The sequence below is a fragment of the Sinocyclocheilus anshuiensis genome, unplaced genomic scaffold, assembly GCF_001515605.1.
Source record: "Sinocyclocheilus anshuiensis isolate Anshui unplaced genomic scaffold, SAMN03320099.WGS_v1.1 scaffold1530, whole genome shotgun sequence".
Taxonomy (NCBI): Eukaryota; Metazoa; Chordata; class Actinopteri; order Cypriniformes; family Cyprinidae; genus Sinocyclocheilus; species Sinocyclocheilus anshuiensis.
The window spans coordinates 94017-102415 of NW_015542493.1; the positions used below are offsets into that span (position 1 = coordinate 94017).

Below are 8399 nucleotides of genomic sequence, written 5' to 3' on the forward strand. Positions count from 1 at the left end.
ACAATTTGTAAATCTGTTTCATGGAAGTAATGGGAGCTTTATTGCAGCAGTTCCTGCTTCCGTGATAGCGGCAAGTATTCCGATTGTTGCGCTACTGCAGGATTGTGGGAAATGTAGTATTTCACAGTGAATTTCAGCAATTAAACACAAATTTTAAAAGCATATAATGTCACTTAATAACCTCACAGATGGTATGTCTTGAAAGGTTTATATGTTATCAGTAAAAGACTATTTCTATAGGGATAAAATGAATAGGATTTTTTATATTATTATTATTATTGTTTCCAAAACCGGACTGTTTTGCTCTAGATAGCAACACAGAAATTTAGAACTCTCTGAAAATCTATTGCAAGTATCTGAGGTAATTTTCTTTTTATGTCATTTGTCTTTTAAACACTAACTTCAAAGGCTCACAGACTGACATAACACCCACATACACACCATGTTCATATACATATATAATTATTTGATGTAACATTCAGTCAAAAGAGTAAATCTAAAGAAATAGGTCAGATATTCAAGAATTATTAACACAAGGCATAAATACACACACATTCATCAGAAAAGTGATGTCTAGAGAAATTCATTATTCTGAAAAAGAAAAGAAATGGCACACATTTATACAAAATACAAAAAGATCATTGAACATCAAGACATCAATAATATCCAGAACATCAGGTGCGTAAGAGATACAGACAACTGTCAGAACACATTTTGACACAAGCCATGTTTTCTGATAGCTCATCTGGAAACATCTCTGAACTCTCAACCTCAAATGTTAAAAGTATGCGTGTCTCTGCTAGCATGCAGCCATAGAGAACATCTCACTGACTGCAGGACAGCACTTTCTGTAAGGCACTAAACGTGTTTGGACACAAAGTCCGAGACAACACGTCTTGTCGTTTTTGTAAGCTCATAATGTAAATGTGTGACATCACATGCAAGCACAATCCAATTTATCTTCTTCTCAATATCAATCAGACATAAATTAAAGCAGTATGAAGATGCTTTTTTTTTTGTCTTACTAGACATTTTCCTGAAGCTCAAACAGCAGATCATAGGTTCAGTTCCCATGTATGAACCGATCGAACAAACAACTTGAACGCAATGTACGTTTGACAAAAGCATCTACTAAATACATAAATGGTAGATAAGTTTTATTAGATATAGAAAATAGATTTCATTTTTTAAAGATAGATATAGAAAATAGATTTAACTTTAACTAAGAATATTGCATTGCTACATTATGCAATGCCTAAGCATCGGAAAGAAAATAAATTAGCTTATAATTGTCTTGTCTTGTAAATGTAACTTATTTATAGACCTCTGCCCAAGAGTACCTTCAGGGAGCCCCGGCTGGCTAAGAACAATGGCCTTTTGTTTCACGGTTCTTAAAGGTTAGTGTCTTTAAGATGTTGGAAAGTGAAGTGACGTGTGGCCAAGTATGGTGACCCATACTCGGAATTTGTGCTCTGCATTTAACCCATCCAACTGCACACACACCGTGAACACACACCCGGAGCAGTGGGCAGCCATATTGCTGCAGCGCCCAGGGAGACAGGTGACACTAAAGTGATATTTCACCCAAAAATTTAACTCCTGTCATTATTTACTCACCTTCATGTCATTCCAAACACATATGACTTTTTTTTCTTCAATGGAACACAGAAGGAGAAATTTAGAGCTGCTCTCTTCCATAAAATTACTGAAAATGGATGGGGACCAATGGATTTCAATCTCCAAAAAGAACCAAAAAAGTACCATAAATGCGGTCCATATGACTTCTCTATATTCCAAATCTTCTAAAGGCATACAATTGGATATTAGTCATTATTGACAGAAAATCTTGCCTGGACAGCTTTGGTCACCACTTACATTCATTTAATGGAAAAGAGCAGCATGAACTTTGTTTTAAATAACTATTTTTGTGTTCTACAGAAGAAAGAATACTCACACTGCTTTCGAAGACATGAGGGTGAGAAAATTATGACACTATTTCATTTTCGAGTGAACCGCTTTAAAGTGTTGTACAGTATTGTCCAGTTTTCAATTCAATGCAGTCAAGATGCTTGTCGTGAATCGCAGGAGTGAAGAAATGTGACATCTGGAGTAATATCAGCTTCCATTGCTAGACGAGTTATAAAGAGCAATATCCAGCTCTGTGGATTGAGATGAGCTTAGATAGATTAATGCTAGAGGACACTGAAATGTTTGTTGTATAAAAGCTCAGTTTATACAACAATGTGTCACAGCTGTTTATGAAAGACTGAAATCTGACAGATGGCTCGGAGCCCAAGAGATGCTCCATGTTAATGGGAATATCGCAAGGTCTAAAGTTCATGTGACTCAATGAGATTTCAGATTTCACCTCGGAGAGCGAGAGAGAGAAAGCAAAGGAGAGACTGGGATTACTAGTATAACTTAATCTGTAGGGTTCCCCCCTCCGCACCAAAAAAGAAATGGAGCACGCCCCTTAATTTAAGCATTCAAGGAAAGTGGACCAAGTAAGCGTACACCAAACAATGTACGCTAGATCACTGTTGGCCTATCAGCTTAGAGTGCCACCGATGCCCAGTGGACCTCTTCTGTAACGCTGAGCACGCTCAGTCGACTCGCTTCAGATCTCTGCTACGCCGATCCTCCTCCACACACTCGCTCGCAAACGCATCCAACCAGGGACAGCTCCGGCTCGCCGAGATATTCTGGGGGCCACCGACTGCCTGTAAGACAGAAGAGACGGCGGGAATCATCACCTACTTAGCCTTCCCCAATCCAGCCAGGCATCTTCAACATCTGCCAGCATGTACGCTCAGCTCTGAGCCCCTCTGCCGTGTGCCAGCTTTCCTGCCAATCCGAGCTCCGCTGCCACCGATCCTCTTGTTCCGCTGTAGAGCTGTCACAGTCTGCGCCGCTTTCTTCCCTCTCGTTGAACTCTGGATGTCCTCCGCTTCCCCCGAGACATCACCGACATTTGAGTTCTGTGACTGTTAAAAACAGAGACTTCTGCCTCCCATTGGCAATTTTTGGACTGTCCAGAGGTGTCCCAACTTCCTGTTCCAGAGTTTGAGACGTGGTGAATCTGGGGGTTCCTCACGACCGCTGAGTAGTCCCTCATCTCCCAGCATGCCCCATTCCATGCAGCAGAAACACGGTGAGAATTTTCTTTTTAACAACCTTCTTTCTTACTCTCCTCGGTGACCTCACAGTCCCAGCAGCGCTGTGTTTCTTTTTTTCTGCTGGGGTTGCAGTAAAGTAGTCCAAAGGAAGTTAATAAAAAGCAAACGCATTAATTGGGAAGAAAACGAAAGAGATGCCAGCAGAGCAATTTCCTTATTTGACACGCTCAGTAAACCAACACTGAAACATTGCGAGAGGTCAGGGTTCAAACTCTTAATTTTTACAGGCCAACGTTAGCTTTTTTTCAGTCTTAGAATGTTGTTTCATAACTCTTTTTACATTATTAGTAGTGCGATTGTATTGATTAATTGGTAAGTGGAAGTTATCACAAATTAGTAAATATCAGCATTAGTAAATATCAGAACTCACTTCAGTGTAATTCTTGAAATCCTCAAAGGTCACTACTGCAGTTTAACCATAAAACTGACATCATTTACTCGCATCGTTCCAAACCTGTAGGAGTTTCTTTCTTCTGTGGAACACAAAAGAGGATATTCTGAAGAACTGTTTTTGCCCATACAATAAAAGTCAATGGGGTCCAAAACAACAGTGAACCCCGCTGACTTTCTCTGTATGGACACAAAAAGTCACTTTTCAAAATATCTTCTTTTGTGTTCCACAGAAGAAACTGAGTCATGCAGGTTTGGAACAATATGAGGGTTTGAATTTTTATTTTTGGGTGAACTATCCCTTTAAGGAGAAACTACCTGAAATGTGCGCTCAGGAAAATTCACAAGAAAAAGCCAGAGCTTGCCCCATTACTCAAGATTAAATGAATTTTTAATATGATAAGAATGTAAAGTGTGTGAGCAAAATGGGCAGGCACCAGAGAGGAGAGAGAAGCGGAGAACAGAAAGAAAGTGCCTGAAGCTGTTTGGACTCGGCACTCTCTCTTAATCTTAGATTGAGTGTTTTCTCTTCTTGGCATTCGCTCACACAGTCTAAAGAGAACATGTTTGACCCTCTTATTTATTCATTCTGATGTAATTCACAAGTATTTGACATCATTTTAAAGAGGGGCTCCTTCCCCTTACATATTTTCTGCCAAGCATACTTTATTACAAGTGGGCTTAGAAAAATTTCAAAACATTGCTTACTGTGAAAAATTAACAAATCAAAAAGCATTAGACCTGGGTGTCCATGAACTCACATAGAGAGAAGATAATGGAATAACTGTTAGAGAAATGAAACCAACATGATTTGGTACTTGCAATGATAACAGCTCATGAATCAAGAGTGGAAATGTCTCAAGTTCCAGCAACATGACAGTGAAAGTCACAGGTAAGTGTGGGAGGAAGAAGAAAAAAAAGGTTATATTTTAGCTGTTGAACAAATATTTGAGCTCGGAATACAGATATTCTGTACATGCACAAGCTTAGTTAATTTGTAAATGATGTTAAAACTGAATGTTCTACCAGAACTCATCAAATAAATCATAGAGAGATAGCAAGCATGTGCACACATTACTACAGCAGCATAACAACATAATTATAGCATTCCATAAGCATAATTTACACCGGGAATCTGTGTGCATAAGTTATTAAGTAGTTATTAAGTGTAAGTAGTGCTCTGCATCATGAATTTAAGACAATGTGGTTTTACATTAAAACATGGTTGGGTCAGTGTATGCACACGACACAGGCAAAGGATGTTTCCATTTTATATAATTATATAATAGCCATTAAACAATCACCTATCATGCAATGTTGTGTGTAAAACAATTTATGTTGTAGAGAGATATGAATGCAAAACAGCGCTGCAGATGCACTTACTGATGTACAGTATCTATATCTGTATGCGAGCATTACTTATGCTGCAAAGATCTCTCATATAATTCTCTGGAGTGGGACAGTCACAAAGCTGATTAAAAGCCATGGAGGAGATGGTCATGTTTACAAGCTTAGTTAAAGCTCATTTTCCACTCATGTGCTCACATCGGAAACGCTGCTCCGACATACACTGCACTGTCTCATTCACGAAGACTTCCTGAAGGACCTTTCGAGCTCAAGACGGCTCACTGTGCAGTCTGCTGGGTTTAACCGATCTGAATTCTTTCATTTATGACAAGTCAAAGCTCACTCTTTCCATTAAGATATTAAAGTACTAATGATGCTGATGTTAGGGGTCCAGGAACTCCCAGTGAGCTACAAGGGGTCCGTGGTGATTTTCAAAGAAAACAAATAAATGTTTTATTAATTTATTTTTTTATTTTATTTTAGCTGACTATGTTTTAAGAAATGGCCCCTTGCAAAGTGATCATCATATTTAGTGCATCAAAAAGTCTAGGGGAAAAAAGTATGTAATATTAACTGAAATTAAATCTACAATTCAGCATGGGATCTCAGTATGTGTAGCAGTTTATCAGTAAAACTAAATGCCCAAATTCTAAACAGGGTTTCCTGACAGGTTATGAAAATTGTGTCTGGTTCTGATCACATCCTTTGTAAAAAGCTGATGCCACTGGGAACGTACAAGTACAGAAAGTAAATATGTATACATTTTCCATGACACCTTTATAAGTTAATTTATTGAATAACAAAGTATTTGTAACAGAGACCTTGTTTTGCTGAGACAAATTTCTCTGCAGGGACTAATAAAATCATTGAATGCTTAAGCAGACAAGGTGGCTTATCATCAGCTGTACAGAACAAACGTACTGCTTATGAAACATAACACAGATCTGACAATGATTTGAGTTTGCTCTTTTGGATAATCACTGTTTTGTTTCTCCCTGGCTTGACCATGATTTGCCGGGAATATCAAGACAAGGTTACCTTTTCTAGCTCACTTTAGCCTTGGTTTATGCACATGACTTATTTCTGTTTCTGCATACAGATAAACTATCCACCTCTCTTTTGAGGTCAGGCAGAGACCAAAGTGATTTTAGCCATGCACTTTTCATACTTTCAAGATGTTCAAACCCATTATCAATTTGTAAATATCACATTAGAAATATCAACTTTTCCAAGAAGTTTGATCAATAATGCAGTCACATTATCGAAAGCAAGGCATACTTTGAGATCCATTGTCAATAGCTTGGTGATGAATATATACACAGATATACACAAATCAGTGAATCAATTAATTTTTTTCCCCTGAGTTGTTTAATGAATTGGTTGAGTAAATGATTCAAATGACTCATTCAATGACAGACACTTGTCGCCACCTACTGCCGTAACTATAAAACCTTCAGATAGAGTCACTGAACTCCATATAAATACATATATGGGTCCCTATGAGAATCTCTATTAGCATTACACTGTACGAGTCTCCAGTTGGGCTAATGATGCCTTATTTGCACTGATATCCCTCATAGTTGATGATCAACACCACTCTTCCCATGATGACTATAGGTTCTCGCCATAGCAGCAAACATGCCAAAAGAGTGCAGCTTTACAGAAGTGATGCTGACTCTGGCTGATCTGTTTGTGTAAACATTAGCAGAACGGTTTAAGGGAGTCAGAGTCAAATCCAGCGCAAGTAAGTGTTGATGGGTGGCTGGGTCCATATGCAATCTGAATTCTGGCAGAACAAAATACATATGTTGATGCCATCTGGACCTCCAGCTGCAATTAAGTGGAAGAACAATACATTCATTTTAACCCAACGCACAAAGTTCAGATCACTAACATCACTAGAGTTTTAAAAAAATGGCCTCATACTTATAGATGATGTTTGTTTACACTATTTCAGGGTTGTGCACTAATTTTTAATCCACTTACAGAAACTAGTCCAAAAACAAAACTTTTCTAGATCTTCTCTAACATGATCACAAACAAGCTAAGTGCTTTGACACTTCTCAGTCAGCATGTCTAATATTGAAGTTCTTCATAAGGTTGGAAATGAAATTAACTACAGTACTGTATTACCAGAGAGCTGGTATTCCAACTTGTTCCAACAGAAATATGTGAGTTACCTGGCAACAGAGAATGCATGCCCTCTGTTTCACATCTAAACTTTGATCATGTGTCTTACGAAAGTGATACCCTTATACAGTAATCTGCATCAACATTGGACTGATCGTTTTTGCAGTCTTAAACCTTGCATAAAACATTGACGCACGGAATATGATCCGCCAAAGATTTTCCAATTGAGCACTTGAGGAATGCATTTTAAAATATGTATTTTCGCAAGGATTTTATAACCCACCCACCAAAATATACTACTGCAAATCCTCTCCCAAAATCCCATGTAAATTGATATGTTATTAAACATTTCTGGAAATACGTGTTTATCTACCTCTTGGGTTTTTAGAATTGGTCAAAGTTGGAAACCATCTAAGTAAAATCAGGTTTTAGAGGGGCTGATTTCTGGACTGGGTGGAATTGCTTTCATCCAGGCCAAAAGCCCCTGCATCCATGTTATCGTGGATTACACTCCATTTGCTCCCTCTGATGGATGAAGGGAGAGAGCCAAAAATAGGCAACACAGAACCACACCCCTCCACAGGCCTAATGGATATGTGATTTAAGAAATGTTTGGGCAAACCAAACTCTTCACTTTATCCAGCAGTAAGCTATAAAGCTGCCTTAAACAATGATGAAAAATAAAGAGATTTGGTACATTTACAGACAGGCAGTGGCACGAGATTTGAACTGGTGGATGGATAAAAGCATGTTTTAAAGCTTTAAAAGCTCACATATGCAGTTTTAATAAGGCTTGCTTCAGAGTTAGGCCTACTTTGTCTTACCTTGCACAGGTGGACAGTTCTCACTTTGACAAAATGAGGACTCTCATTGATAAACCACTGAAAAAATAGGATTTAAGCTCCTTCTAGACCTGTGTACAATGTCTTAATTTTTAAGGCTATTTGTACGGCTATGTGTCGATTTCCAAGTACTTTTAAGGTACACTCTTAAAAATAAAGGTGCTTCACGATGCCACAGAAGAACCTTTTTGTCTAAATGGTTCGATAAATAACCTTTAACATCTGTCTGTTTCACAAAAGTTTCTTTGTGGCGAAAGAAGGTTCTTCAGATTATAAAAAGGTAAGAAAGAGATGGTTCTTTAAAGAACCTTTGACTGAATGGTTCTTTGTGGAACCAAAAATGGTTCTTCTAAGGCAGGGCTGTCCAAACTCGGTCCTGGAGGGCCGGTGTCCTACAGAGTTTAGCTCCAACTTGCCTCAACACACCTGACTGGAAGTTTCTATGCAAGAGCTTGATTAGCTGGTTCAGGTGTGTTTAATTAGGGTTGGAGCTAAACTCTGCAGGACACCGGCC

The 8399-nt window shown here is 38.5% G+C and overlaps 1 pseudogene; it reads left to right on the forward strand.

Moving 5' to 3' along the window:
* The first annotated feature begins 2458 nt into the window (after positions 1–2458).
* LOC107694129 (B-cell lymphoma 6 protein homolog) overlaps positions 2459–8399 on the forward strand; it is a 28702-nt pseudogene continuing 22761 nt past the window's right edge.